Genomic DNA, 16,194 nt, shown 5'->3' on the forward strand with positions numbered 1-16,194 from the left:
ACTCTGTAGGGGAAATGGCTCATTTTATTGCTTTAATGTCAGGCTTTCTCCTTTCCTCCAATGGGCATAAAACTGGGCTGCCTCTTATTTTCAATCAGTAAATGGGAAAGCAGTTATTGAATGCCTCGGTGTGTCTAGAAGGACTGTATAAGCCATGGGGATATACAGAAATGCAGAAGACATGGCTCCTCCCAGGAGCTTATGATTCAGTTGGGAAAACCACACAAATAGACATTCAGATTGAACATTTACTGAATGAAAGAAATGTTCTGGAAATTATGTTGACTGATTTTATACCTATTATTTTATTTAAAAATATATACAAATTAATAAATAAAGAATACCACATTAAGACAGAGTATAACCAAGTGCTAACTTGTATTCAATATGGATTCTATGGAGAGAAAGACTATCAGAAGTGTAGCTCTATCATTAATTTGCTACATGATTGTAGCTAACTCATTTCCCTCGTCAGATGTTTCCTATCTAAAATGAGGGCATTGAACCAGATGAATGCATCCCAAAATTACGTTCTGTGGAAAATTCCTGTTTAGGATATTAATAGGTATGCAACATGAAAAAAAAAAAAAAACGTTGAGGGTTGGAGACAGTGGTGGAAGACACAAACATTTAGAAACACTTTAGACACATGTTCAACAAAATTGAGCAGGCTTGTTTCCCAAAAGACCTCTCAGAACCTTGAAGATGCTTCTGTGTTTTGGGAATCTACAAGAGGAAAATCTTATTTGTAGCATATTATAAAAATGTTTTATTATAAAACCCACTACTATATGGTAGTGAGTAACATCCTTTAATATGCTCCAGAACCAGAGTGGAAAATGCTGGAAATCCAGCAACATGGTCCTGAGGGATGGCGGCTCAGGTCAGCTCACTAGGACGATCTTTAAAGAACAACTCAAGTTCAATTTAGGGAACAGAAAGGACATTCACAGTGAGGATAACAGCATTAAAAAACAAACAAACAAACAAACAAACGAACAAACACAACTTGGGATGATGTTTTCCTTCACTAAGACTATAGATAGTAACATAGCTTACATTTGTCCAATAAGTTCACAATGCATTTTCAGATACATTCACTAATTTAAAAACCCTGGCAACCCAGATTTATCTTTTTGTTCTCCACTTTTGTTTTTCTCAGTGACAAAACTGATGCTTGTAATGGCAGCATCTGACTTTCTCAATGTCACTTTCTGTGTTGCCTCTCCCCTGACCCCTTCACTTTTTGTAGATCTTCTTTGCTTATTAAGGTTTCTGCATTTCAGAGTATGCTGGGTTTCTGGCTTTGTTTTTGTTTTTCCACAGCGTCCTGCTATGTACTCTACGGCCCAGCCCTGGTCATCAAGGACCCGGCGCCTTTAACATCATCTATTGACAATAAAGCCAATCCCACAGGCAGGAAGGCTGTTCACATGGAAACCTGACTGGGTTGTGCTGGTCTTAGCATATACCGCCTGGGTCTGGCCCTGGTGATACCACCAGCCTTCAGTCTGCTGTCTGTAAATACCCCCGATACTGCATGAGTTAATTGCTGCATGTTTATAAAGCTCTTTGAGAAATCAAAGTTCTGCCTTGTAGGGAGGGTGCTCTGAAGGCAGATGTCTAATGGGAGAAGCAGGAAGTTTGGGGCTGGGAAACCAGCTGGCTGGGCTCCGTCCCAGGCTCTGCACCCTCTTCCTGGACGATGTTGGGCAAGTCACGCCTCTTCTTCTAGCCTTTTTGTCTCTTTGTACTTTTTTTTTAAAGGAGCTTTCTAAGGCTCCTTTCAGATCTCACGTACATTTATTTTTTAATGCGAATTGACCAAGTCAAACTCAGCAATCAATGAGGTGACCAGTGTCACATCGGATAGCCCTTGTGGCCATTATTTGAATGGGGGCACTTGAAACCCTCCCCACCCCCTTCTCCTGCCAGAGAAGATGAAAGCGTCATTTCTGACCTCCGCACTGGCCTTTGCCTTGAACTTGGCAGTGCCTTTCACAGGACCATTTCCAGCTGGTTCTTTGCCCCCCGGCAAGACCAGACTTTTCTGAAAGAGTGTAAACTTCTCTGAATGATATTTGAAAATAAAATATAATTGATTTCACAGCTCCTTGAACCTCTCCTATCAGGAATTGATTTTCCCCCCCTCTTCTGTTTTACACTCTTGGAAGTGATTTGAGTGATGGCAAGTAGAAACTCCAATACATAAATGTTCCTCATCCTTTCTCCCTTTCTCTTTAAATCCATTCCTGATAAAAGAGTGTGTGTGGGTGTGTGTGCAAGTGTGTGCATTTGTACAAGCATCCTTTCACATATATTCCTATCCATATTGCCTATGTCTATGAGTTCATTGATCTGCATGTACCGTATATGTACTTTTATATAACAATGTCTGTGTTTTAGGGTGTGGCCACATATGCAGCAAATACATTTTATGTATGCGTGTGTGTTTTCCATATGTGTGACTCTGAATGCAAGTCTGCATGTGTGTTTATGAGCATGCAATTAGCATACGAGTCTTTGCAGACGTATATATCTGTTTGCATGCTTGTGGTTTGTGCATAAATGAGCCTATATATGAACAGATAGTTTTGTGTCTAGGTACCCGTATCCAAGTCTGTTCTATCCACATGAATAGGTGTACGTAAGTGCCAATGTAGTCAGATTCCCATTTCAGAGCACACCTAGCCTTGCTATTTGCCCTCCTCCCTAAAGAAAGAATAAACAAAACTCAACTTTTCTTGGATGCACCAGACAGCTCCTGCCGATTTGGACGGTCATTATGAACTACGGAGTGCTCTCCTCTGCCAGCCCAGTATTAGCTGTCACTTCCTTGGGTAGGACAAAGTCACCCAACTGGACTGTATCCTAATTATCTGGCAAGGGAAGGAGGTGTGGCAGATGCTGCCGAGGGACCTGGTAACCCCCTTTCTCTGCAGCAGCCGAGGGACTCAGTTGGCTCCCCAGAAGCCACCCCTGGAGCCGGTGCTAGACAATTTTTGAGTGACACAAAGGCTAGTTTAACATGGTGCTGATTGAAATGTTGGTGTGGCAGAAGCTGTCGGTGCCAGACAGGCCCAGCACACCTATTTTCTATCCCTGGCCTGCCTAGATTTGTGTGAGCGGCAGATCTGTGCTTCCTGTCAGTCAACCTGCCCGCTAGTACGAGGCAGCACTGCCAGAGTGGTCAGTCTATGACAGTGACGGCTGGTCGGGGAGAAATGGGACTTGTGTTCACATAGGCCTTTGGCTTCCTTTAGCAGTGAGAAGGAGCTTCCACGTAGGGACCTGCATCATGGCCCAGGAAAAAAATTGTAGACACTTTTACCAGTTGGAAGTAGAGTAAGACACAGAGACTCACCACAGATGAAAGGGCGGGCCTATGCCGGCCGACTCCATCTTGTTCTGTGTCCTTCACCTTGACCACACCTCCTCCCCTTGAGTAACCCCCCCCCACCTGCCTAACAGGACTCAGACCCTTCCCCAGCCAATCGGCTGAGGCCACAGCCATTACCTCATCAACTGCCCCTAGGCCCCAATAAAACCTTTGTGCTTTTGAAACTCGCTCTCTCTCCCTGGTATCTCACCGCTGCGTCGGTGCAGGTAGGGGATTGAGCTCGAGCTCGAATAAAGGCTCTTTGCTTTTGCATCGGACTCGGCTCCCTAGTGGTCTTTGGGGATCACGAATTCTGGGCATAACACAGACACTGAGGATAGGCGGGCTTTCATGATCCGGGGAGTGGAGGTGGGGAGCTGGAACTCAGGTTTCCATTTGTCCACTAGTGGCTGCAAGACGTTGTACAAGTCACTTTAGACCGATCTCAGGACAAGATTGGGTTTATTCTCAAAATAATGACAAGACAGAGTGGGGTCTGGCCATACTCTTGTATGATGGGAAGAGTCCCGGCATCAATTTTTGGAGGCTATCTAGTCTAATTAGCACAATATGCAGAATGTGGTTCTGCCAGCCACGGAAGTTATAGCAAGATCAAGAAGACCCTGAAAAGATCAAGGTCTGGCCTGTTCCTGCTTTCCAGGTTCCAGTTCTACTACTTACTGATTATGTGCATATGGATATTTCACATTCCAGATATCCAAAATCAAGTTCACTCTTCTCTTCCCCAAACTACTGTAGCAACTACATGCAAAATGTTACCCAACCCAAACCTGAGTCGCCTTTCACTTCCTTGCCTTTGACCCATCTCTGACCACTCTACAGATCCTCCGGACTCTTCTCCTAAATATCATCTTGGTCCCTCTTCGCTACCACCACACGAGTCCAGCCTGACAGCATCTTCTTTTGCCCAGACTTTACAATGACCTCCCAAAGGGTCTTCCTGCTTCCCAGCCGTCCCCTTCAAACCCATTCTCCACACCGAAGCCAGAGTGACTATTTAAAAACCACAACTTTGGGAGCATGTGGGTGGCTCAGTCGATTAAGTGTCTGACTCTCGATTTTGGCTCAAGTCATCATCTCACATTTCGTGAGTTCGAGCCCCGCATTGGGCTCTGCACTGACAGCATGGAGCCTGCCTGGGATTCTCTCTCTCTGCCCCTCCCCCACTTGGGCTTCCTCTCGCACGCTCTCTCAAAATAAATAAATAAACCTAAATAAATAAATAAAATAAATAAATAAAAACACAACTTTGATCGTGTCCTGCTCTTGCTCAACACCCTTCAGGTTCTTTCTGTCATCCTTGGATAACACACAAATCCATTGGCATGGCCTGTGAAGATCTCCGTGATCAAATCTGTGTCCACTGCCTTGACTCTTCACATTCTGCTCTTCATGGCACATTCTAGCCATTATGAATGTCTTTCACGCCCTACAGTAGGTGATGTTCCCTCTCACCCCCTCACTTGCTATCACATCTACCTGAAATAGTTTTCCATTGTGTCCACCTGACCAACTCCTACACATTTGTCCAGTTTAGGCTTTAACATATCTCCTTTGAGAGGACTATTCTGTGTCTCATTGCAGATGAAACACCGTTGCCAAATCATCCTGTACCAAACTCTACGTCACTTGTATAAACTCATTACATAGAATCAGAACTGGTTGCTTAATTGATAGCCTTCCTTACTAAAATTCATGCTCTTTTAGGGCAGAGGACAGGTCTGAAATATCCACTTCTGTAACTCTCTTGCCTAGTACAGCACTAAGTACATGAAAAGTGTACCATAAATGTGTGCAAAGTAAACTAATAAATGAATATCAATCAATGCTATTTTACATAATGATGAGATTTTTTTGAGGTGACAATGGGCTTCGTGGGTCCAGACCCAATGACCAAGAAAGAATTTTTAAAGACATCTTTGGTGCAAAAAGGTGATTTTATTGAAGACGGGGGACAGAATCCCTTGGGCAGGAAGAGCTGCCCCAGGACCATGGGGAGAGACTGGTTATATACTATGGAGTTGGGGGAGGTAAAAGTCCAGGGGAAGTTTCCAATGAGATTTTATATGCTAAAGAAGACTCTTAGGATACTGAAGTCCTAGCTATTGTCAAGCTAAGGTTGTTCTTCCCCCTAGCAAAGCATTAACATTAAGACAGTAGGAAGTTCCTGGGGAAACGTTTTTACATTGTCTGCCTCAAGTATTTCTCAATGGGCTGCAGGTTATAAGGAAATTTAATTTTATCTGCCATTTCCTTCTGCCTTTGTTTCCCACATCACATAAGATTATGTTAAATTACTATATGGGAAGGACTTCACAAATACAATAGAGAGTCTGAATGCAAGTTCCTGAGAGTAGGGACTTGTTTTATACATCAGTGTTACTCTCTTCACCAGGATAAAAGGGTCCAGTACAGGTTATCCATTAATATTTAATAAATTAAGGAACTTTTAAAAACATGATTATCTCATATCATGCTATCCACATATTTGGAATATATCAAGTTTATTAACTTTTTCTTCCTAAATACTTGTAACATCAAGGAAGAGTATATATGTCCTCACAGAACATCTGGAGATATGTCAATATGGTGCACTCTAAGGAAGAAATCTCTTTCAAGTCTTAAGTTATAGCCCCAAAAACATGCAATTTCTCCATCATATACACAGTGTGTCTGTGTTTATTCTTGTATGTTTACCTTACTTGCCATGAGCAAAGCTAGTAATTGAGAAATATATGCTGTACATATTGTCTGGCTTTATGCACTTTCTGGCATATGGCCACATACCATTGCCAATAAGCTTATTTTACTTGGAGATTGAGTGAAACCCCAATGGCTAACTCAGGAGCCGTGTTGTGGCCAGAGATAAGATGTGGACTCTGTGGCTTGCCAAATATCAAAAACTCATTTGGGGATGAGGTTTTGGAAGTTTCTCTCTAGAATTATACACACACGGGAGGTCTCCTCTAAATGAATCCAGGAGCTGGCCAGGACAGGAGTGATTGTTCACTGATATCTCACAGCTATTAGAGTCCATACTCCTCCTGCAAATGTCCTCTCACTGCTATCCAGCCGCTCTCTCTTCCAGGAGCCTCCCTTCTGCCTTTTTTCTGTCTGCCAGTGGTAATTGCACACAATGACTCATGCCCTTCCATTTTCTCATGCATAGAACACAAAGCTTTTGAGGCCTCTTACATTATCCCCTTATCCTCACATACCCTCACTACTGAATACCATCTGCAAATTTAATTAGCCAGCAATTTATTCCCTTTGCCTAATCATTAATGAATTTGAATAACTTGATGAAAATGGGAAAGAAGAAACTTTCTCAAATGCTGTGTACAGAATGGAAAACTTTAGCTTTTTTTTCTTTTTTTTTTTTTTTTTTTACCCTCTCCTGCTTACTGTTAAGGAGGGTCCAGATGATGGAAGCCCAAGCCAATCAGAAGTCAGATATAAAAATACAATGAGGTTCAATGCGAGCTTTTAAAGTAGTTCTAAATAAAGAATACCAAGGAACTTATCTAGAATAATACAGTTGTTTGTGACCTAAAGCTGTTGCATTCAGTTTTTTTTAATATAAAATTCATTGTCAAATTGGTTTCCACACAATACCCAGTGCTCATCCCAAAAGGTACCCTCCTCAATACCCATCACCCACCCTCCCCTCCCTCCCACCCCCCATCAGCCTTCAGTTTGTTCTCACTTTTTAAGAGTCTCTTATGCTTTGGCTCTCTCCCTCTCTAACCTCTTTTTTTTTTTCTTTCTTCCCCTCCCGCATGGACTTCTGTTAAGTTTCTCAGGATCCACATAAGAGTGAAAACATATGGTATCTCTCTTTCTCTGTATGACTTATTTCACTTAGCATAACACTTTCCAGTTCCATCCACATTGCTACAAAAGGCCATATTTCATTCTTTCTCATTGCCATGTAGTATTCCATTGTGTATATAAACCACAATTTCTTTATCCATTCATTAGTTGATGGACATTTAGGCTCTTTCCATAATTTGGCTATTGTTGAGAGTGCTGCTATAAACATTGGGGTACAAGTGCCCCTATGCATCAGCACTCCTGTATCCCTTGGGTAAATTCCTAGCAGTGCTATTGCTGGGTTATAGGGCAGTTCTATTTTTAATTTTTTGAGGAACCTCCACACTGTTTTCCAGAGCGGCTGCACCAGTTTGCATTCCCACAAACAGTGCAAGAGGCTGCCCGTTTCTCCACATCCTCTCCAGCATCTATAGTCTCCTGATTTGTTCATTTTAGCCACTCTGACTGGTGTGAGGTGATATCTGAGTGTGGTTTTGGTTTCTATTTCCCTGATGAGGAGCGATGTTGAGCATCTTTTCATGTGCCTGTTGGCCATCTGGATGTCTTCTTTAGAGAAGTGTCTATTCATGTTTGCTGCCCAATTCTTCACTGGATTATTTGTTTTTTGGGTGTGGAGTTTGGTGAGTTCTTTATAGATTTTGGATACTAGCCCTTTGTCTGATATGTCATTTGCAAATATCTTTTCCCATTCCGTTGGTTGCCTTTTAGTTTTGTTGACTGTTTCCTTTGCAGTGTAGAAGCTTTTTATCTTCATGAGGTCCCAATAGTTGATTTTTGCTTTTAATTCCCTTGCCTTTGGGGATGTGTCAAGTAAGAAATTGCTGCGGCTGAGGTCAGAGAGGTCTTTTCCTGCTTTCTCCTCTAGAGTTTTAATGGTTTCCTGTCTCACACTCAGGTCCTTTATCCATTTTGAGTTTGTTTTTGTGAATGGTGTAAGAAAGTGGTCTAGTTTCATCCTTCTGCATGTTACTGTCCAGTTCTCCCAGCACCATTTGTTAAAGAGGCTATCTTTTTTCCATTGGATATTCTTTCCTGCTTTGTCCAAGATTAGTTGGCCATATTTTTGTGGGTCTAGTTTTGGGGTTTCTACCTATTCCATTGGTCTATGTGTCTGTTTTTGTGCCAATACCATGCTGTCTTGATGATGACAGCTTTGTTTTAGAGGCTAAAGTCTGGGATTGTGATACCTCCTGCTTTGGTCTTCTTCTTCAAAATTACTTTGGCTATTCGGGGCCTTTTGTGGTTCCATACAAATTTTAGGATTGCTTGTTTTGGCTTCGAGAAGAATGCTGGTGCAATTTTGATTGGGATTGCATTGAATGTGTAGATAGCTTTGGGTAGTACTGACATTTTAACAGTATTTATTCTTTGTTGCATTCAGTTTTAAATGTTGTTTTCTCCTCCAAATACTCAGTAAGCAATTTTCAACGCTATTCGGCCATTTGGGGAACATCTGCTTTTGTAATACTATCATTCTCGGGGAGGCCCTCTTGAAGAATCTGGCTTCCTACTTTGATTGACCTGGCCTCAAATCACTTCTCTTTCACTGATTTCAGGGGATTCTTTTCCCTTCTGAATCAGCAAAGCAATTAGGTAAGCTGGTCCTTTCCAGTAGCAATTCCCTGGGAAATTTCTTCTGACCTTTGGGGAAAATTCCAAACCCTGGCACGAGAGAGAAGGTTACTCTTGTCTCATTTTCAGGTATTGCTCTAGAAAGTTTGCAACAACAAGGATGACCACGCAGTACACTGGCCAGTGTTGGATGCTTCCCCAATCTGGTGTGTTGAGTTTCAGGCACTAAGAGAAAGAAGTGCCCATAAAGAAATCCAGCACATTTTTGCATCAATATTGTGTCTCCTACTACGAATCTTCCCCTTAACATGTTATTCCAAAGTATAAATGAATGTACATGAATTACTTGAATGCTATGTCACTAAAATATACAATGATATGAGGCAGTAGGAAGATAGCTGGCTATAAGGTTAGAACAAGTGATCTGTTCTACTTAATGCGCTGTGTGTTCTCTATTCAGCAATTACCCTGTCTGAGCCTTGTTTCCCTTCTTAAATGAAATAACATGATCTATATATTTTATTTAACTATACTTTGAGCTAGGTAAGGAAAAAGTCTGTAGTTTGCTGATTTTTATATACACAGAGCTTACCACAATACAAATAGTTGATGATAAATTAGAGCTTATTGAATAGAATTCAAGAATTGTTTTGAGGCTAGCTTGAGGTACAGAGTATAAATAATCATCATCACTGTTATTATTAATTGCTACAGTCATGGGATTGACTTTTAAGGTTAACTGAGAGGAATATGGAATACCTAGAAAATTTAAACTCATTAACCATTTCTAAAATGTATACCAAGTTTCTTGTTTTGTCAGCTTATTCTGACGGTACAAAATGAATCTTTATTTGTGATGGTAACCATGTGACAAAAACTCATAGTCATGGTTAAGAATGTTCATTGATTTTGTATAAGAATGCAAATGATAGTTGCTGAGTCAAAGTCACAGCCCTACATAAACATTTTATTACTCAAAGAGAATTAGATGTGTGCCATCCCTGGGGGCAAAATAGCATATTGGAAAATGACATCAAGATTGAGGTCAGAAGATGTGAAGCATAGTAATTGCTCTACCAACAGTCACTGTGTTACCTTATTGGATAGGCAGAATTCTACGATGGACCTCAAGATTCCTACTGCATGGTACACAAACCCTGTGTCATTCATTGTCTTCCTATATGTAGGTAGGGTTTGTAATTATGATGAGATATCACTCCCATGATAGGTTACATTATATGCCAAAGGTGAAAATTTTCAGCTGTAATCAATGCCCCTAAGAAGCTGGCTTTAAGTTAATAAAAAGGGAGACCATTCTGGGTGGGCCTGACCTAATCAGTTGGCTGCTCTAAAAGATGGTCTAGAAGTTAGAGGGATTCAAAGCAGCATAGATGCTCTCCTTCTGGCTTCGAAGTAGCAAAGTGTCTGTTTTGGAGAGGGTCTTGTGGTAGGAGATCATGGGCAGTCGCTAGGAGCTGAGGGCCTCAGTTCTATAACCTCAAGCATCTGCATTCTGGCAGTAGCCAGTAAACATGGAAGGAGAGCCTGACCTTCAGATGATATCACACTCCTGACCTGATTTTAGCCAGGTGGACTCTGAACAGAGGACTCCTCACTGACCAAAGCTGTGAGATAAGTGTGTACTGTTATAAGCTACTGAGTTTGTGGTCATTTATTACGTGGCAATATAAAACTCTTACACCTTGGATGACTTATTACCCTTGTGACCTCAGCATTAAGAGTCAAGATCATAACCTCTTCTAAAGTTTTGAAACGTGTAAGAACTAGCCCAATACAAGATATATTCATCATTTGTATTCCTCAAGATTTTGCTTAAATTCCATTTTCCCCCAAACTTGCCATGTACTAAATCAAACCTTTCAGCTGCTTCCTCCTTTCTACTAATTCCCAATTAGCTTTGCCACATATGGTTCATCTCTTGGCTGATAGCTTCACCAACTTCCCAGCACCTAAAGCTAAAAACCTCAGGACCTTACTCTTATCTCTTCCTCTCTTGATTCTCCCACATAGAATAAATTGTCATCTCATCCGAGAAGCTTCCTGCATCCCTGGCCTCTCTTGTGCTTCCCTACTATTCATCTGGACAACTGCTAGGGCCTTCTTGCAAGACTGTCAATGCCCATTTGATCCATTTTTTCATTGCTGTAAGAAATATCTTTATTAAAAAGCTGCTTTTTTCACTCTCCTGATGAAACATGCCTAAGGGGTCCTGCACGTGGTATTTTGTGTTCTTCACTATCTGGCTCCAGTTCTCCCCTCATTTCTCCTCATGTTCCTGGTATGCCACACTTAACTTTCCATGAATATAATGGCTTCATTTATGTCCCCATCCAAAAGAAGATGCATTGATGTCCTAATCCCCAGTAGCTGTGAATGTGACTTTATTTGGAAATAGGGTCTTTATAGATGCAATCAAGTTAAGATGAGTCATTAGCATGGACCTAACCCAATGGGACTGGTGTCTTTATAAGAGGAACATTTGCACACAGACACACACACAGAAGAGAATGTTGTGCGAGGACAGACACATGGGGAGAAGACAGCTGTGAAGACAGAGGCAAAGACCAGAGGGATGTGGCCATGAGCCAAGGAGTACCTGAGGCCACCAGAAGCTAGAAGAGGCAAGGAATAATCCTCCCTAAGGGGTTTTGAAGGAACCATGGCCATGAAAACACCTGAATTTTGGAATTCGAGCCTCTAGAATTATGACACAATCCATTTCTATTTTAATCCAGCAGTTTGTGCTACTTCGTTATGGCAGCTCTAAGAAATTAATTAAACCATATCTTCAGATAATCATTCTAGGAGAGCCTCAGACCAAGTTTGTTCTCTTTTCTTGATTTTCTTAGAGCAGGCTTTCTGGTCTCTGTGACAGGACTTCTTACAGTGAATCGTTCAGTCATAATTATCTTGACAGTCTCTTGCACTAGATTGAAAAGGCTTTGAGGTCAGGGATTATGTCACACAGTTCTTCAACAGATGCTTGTTGAATTAAAAAAAAATAAGAATATAATTTTTTCCAGCCTCATATACATAGTGGTACCTAACTTTAGAAATAAAATGTTGTTGTTGTTGTTGTTGTTGTTGTTGTTGTTGTTTTAATTAAGTTGTCCTTTAGACATCTTGTATCATCGGGTTGTTATTCCCAATTTATAGATGAATAAATTAAGACTCCCCAAATGTTGGTTTTACTTACCCTTTTGCTCCTAGTAGATTAACAAGCCTCCAATGCCTTCCAGGGTCTGGCTATCAGTCTCTCTCAGGTATCACTAAGCCACATCAATTTTGGGGGCTGAGTAGTTTTTTGATGATCATACGTGTGATCAGCGGATAGAAGTTATAATGGAAAGTTAAAAAAATTAATAAAAAAGGCTTGAGATGAAGTATGTCATATGATCCTTTTGAGTAAGTCCAACATTTATCACCATTTCATTGATATGGTGAGTGAATTATATATATGGCATTATAATGATGTAATATCTTACAGTCCTCAATGGCTTGTGGAGTTGAATGTTCCATCTGGGTGCAGTTTATGGAAGCAAGAGAGGGACAAGAATGAGAGCAGAGTCATTTGGTACACTGTTCAGGGCTTCTCCCAGCTACAATTCCTTCATATTATTGCCGTTATTCAAATTCAAATTATAGGCAACATACATTTACTTGGACAATGGAGAAATACTTCATGGGAAATAAACTTATTTTTAAAAACACAAGTTTTGTGGGGTTTTTTTTTTCTTTTTTACTCTACTGACTCTTTGTCTCTCTGTGTCTGTGTCTGTCTGTATCTTTCTAACTTTAGTGTTTGGGCCTTTACAAATCACCCAATCCAATTGAGTCCAATTTCCCAACATGCAAATTGGGAAAACCAACATCAGTGTGTTGACATGAGAAAATATGGTTGTCTATGCTGTTCCTCCCTGAAGATAAATGGGGTTGATGGAGAGCTTTCTTTTCCTATATGAATGACTTCATGCCCTAAGGAGCTGAAGTAAACAAATAAACCTGAACATGGCTTGGCCAACATCAGTCTTCCAAGTAAAAGTCCAATATGCAGCAGGCAGCTAACAAATGTTGAATGAGTTCAGGTTTTCTCTTTCATTTATGCGCTGGCATATAGAGAATGGTAGAAAATAAATTTTTGTGCTAAATAAATATATGTTATTTTGACATTCAATGTCATCATGTCCATCTAGATATAATAATAAAAGCAACAGCAATAATGACATAATGGCAATGGAACAGTAACTGCATCAAAAGTAACAGTTAACAATTACCAACCACTTATTTATGGATGCTTTTTTTTTTCTGCATAAAACGAACTTCCTAATTCCAAACATGAAATGAGAGCAGGTGCTTTCCTTCGAATCCAGTGGACTCTTACGCTGAACACACAGACCGTATCCTTCCCACAGATATGTTACACTAAAGCATGCCTTATCGCCATCTCCCACCATTTCACTGAGGAGAAGGGGGGCCCTATGTCTAGGATATGGGCTAATTCTTACCATTCTGCGTTTGCTGATGCCAATGAGGAAAGCAGATGAGGTTCATCTTCCAGAGAGCTTGTGAGCTCCCAATGAGTGTGGAGCAGGTTCCGGGCAGTCACTAAGTACAGGTACAACAGTTGTGGCAGCCACAACAGAGACAGAGTAGTGGATCATACTGTTTTATTAGTCAGATTAGGCGATAGGAGGCTGCAGTAACCATTGATCCTAAAAAAAAAGTTCAGCGGTTTGAAACAATAAAGTTTATTCTTTACTCATGCCATATGAACACATCTTTTTGGAGGATTTCTGCTCATATTGTACCAAAGCTCATGAAGTTCCAACCTTACCGAACATTGCTGGCAGCAGTAGAAAGAAGGAAATGGACAATCGCACACTGGATCTTCAAGCTTCTGCTCAGAATTGATACAGCTCACTTCTGCTGACAATCCATTTGCCAAAGAAAGACAAGTGGCCATTCCTAACTTCAAGACAGAGAAGAGGTGGTCTTCTTGGGTGCTTGAAAGAGGATTTGCTCAGAATAACTGGTAAGTAGCACTGATGTCTACTATGCCTGAGACATCAGGCTTTCAAGGAGCGGGGGCCAGCAGGGGCACTATGCTTGCGGTCTCCAGTGGATCTACCACTGTTTTCTGTTGTGCTCATTCTGACAGGGCTTTCACAACCAATTCCAGAAAAACTGCTTTTGTCAAGGGCACCACATCTCTAAATCCAAAGGCCAGTCTCAGTACTCATCTCGGTTGATCCACGAAAACTGTATGACATCTATTTCTCTCAAGCACTTTATTTTATTTTAATTCCATGTGAGCACACTCCTGGTTTTCCTCTTATACTATGGGCTTTTTCTTCTTAGTTTCATTTGTGAGTTCTTCCTTGTCTCCCTGGCCTTTTAATCTTCCAGTATTCCAGGGCAATATCAGTGGCTTTCTTCTCTGCTCTAACTAAACTCTCTCATTTTGTGATCGCATCCAGTGTCTTGCTCCCTGTGGGCTGGATAATCTTAAATCCATACAGACAGCCTTTAGTTTCTTCCCGAAATCTAACTTTCTGTGGTCACCTGTATATTCAATATCTCCAATTTGTCATGCCTAAACCAAAGTCCTAATCTTCCAGTCCAAACATGCGCTCCTATATTACTCTTTTCGGCAAACTTTGTTGTCTTAACCTTCCAAATGTATCCAGACTGAATACATTCACTGCTACCAATCTGGTCAAAGTCGCCACATTTGCATTATTACATTGTCCTCCCAAGTGATCTCCCTACTTCCACCCTTGATTGAACCACTCCCTGAGTCTATTATCTCACATTAACCAGAGTTAAGTGCAGACTCCTGCAGTGGCTTCCCATCTCAGTCTTTGTTGCCCCTAGAGTCACATATATTCTGGCCTCTCACTGTGTCCCTGACTTTATTTCTTATTTGCCTTCTTCTCTACTCAGCGGCAAACCCGGCAGTACCTGACTGATCCTTTAAACGCTCTAGAAGTGCTTCTGGAAGAACCATTGAGCTTGTTGTTCTCACTTCTTACCATGCCTTCTCCTGTTATTTATGCACAGCTCCCTCCTTTCCTTCTCAAGGAATGTGGCCTTGCCTGACCTCTCTTTAAAAATTTTAACCCCTTGGGGAGCCTGGGTGGCTCAGTCAGTTAAGTGTCTGACTCTTGATTTCAGCTCAGGTCATGATCTCACAGTTCCTGGGATTGAGTCCTGCATTGGGCTGTGAGATGACAACAGGGAGCCTGCTTGGGATTTTCTCTCTCCCTCTCTCTCTCTGCCCCTCCCCCACTCATGCATGTGTGCGTTCTCTCTCTCAAAATAAATAAATAAGCTTAAAATTAAAAAAAAATAACCTCCTTTTTTTTGCCTTTGATAATCCACATACCTTTTTCTCATTTTGTTTTTCCTTCTCTGGAACTTATTGCTTTTAAAGTACTATCTCATTTACCTATTAGTTTTGTTTATTGCCAGCCTCTCCCACTAGATTTAAGATTCCTATCTGTTTTGTTGACATGTGTACTTCTAGTACTTAGGAAAATGCCTGAGCCCAGCCGACTGTCTATACATTTTTTTTAACTGAATGGATGGATGATCATCAAATGAATGAATGAATGAATGAGGTTAATTTGTTGTAGTCTGAGCTTTTTGGAAGAACAACTTAAGACTAAAGGACTAGTCTTCCCATGTACAAGTAATCCATCAATCTTCATTAGTAATACCACTAAAAACCAATTTCCCTCTTATTATTCAAGCATAGCATATGCAGTGAAATCTAAACTATGGCACTATAACAAAATCACATCATATTATGTATAATACCTAGTGTCTGTGGGCTAAATATATTTTAGGGAATGGTCTCATGACTCCAGGGAGAAGAAAGCCTCATTTCAAGATATTATTTGATTAGATGCTCTGGACCACAAAGGGGAATTATCTTGAGGATCCCTATCAACACAGTCTGGCATTTTACTATTACTAATTTATTCCTCAAACGAACCTAGAGATAGGGTTCTGGCGTAACTTTAGTTAAATCCCTTTTATGTCTCCCCTAAAACAGCTCACTGATGATCTGTCATACAATTAGAGCTTATTCCCTCTTTTTGGAGGAGAAAGGGGGGGGAGAGAGATTAGATGAGCAAAGTGTACTTACCAAGAAGAAAGCTTTGTGTCCTGTCCTTTTTGCATATATTAAAGAAAAAAAAGAATATGTAATGCTTACCATGTTCCTGTGAGAACTGTTGTCTTTCTAGAAAATATGCTTAGTGTATGTGGACAATGTGGCTATCAGAATGTATGTACACAGGGACTTGCTCAATGAGGCTGCTGCCACAGAAAGAATAAGCTGGAGTTTTCAGGGATCCCATAAG

The sequence above is a fragment of the Neofelis nebulosa genome, chromosome 12 (genome assembly GCF_028018385.1).
Source record: "Neofelis nebulosa isolate mNeoNeb1 chromosome 12, mNeoNeb1.pri, whole genome shotgun sequence".
Classification (NCBI taxonomy): Eukaryota; Metazoa; Chordata; class Mammalia; order Carnivora; family Felidae; genus Neofelis; species Neofelis nebulosa.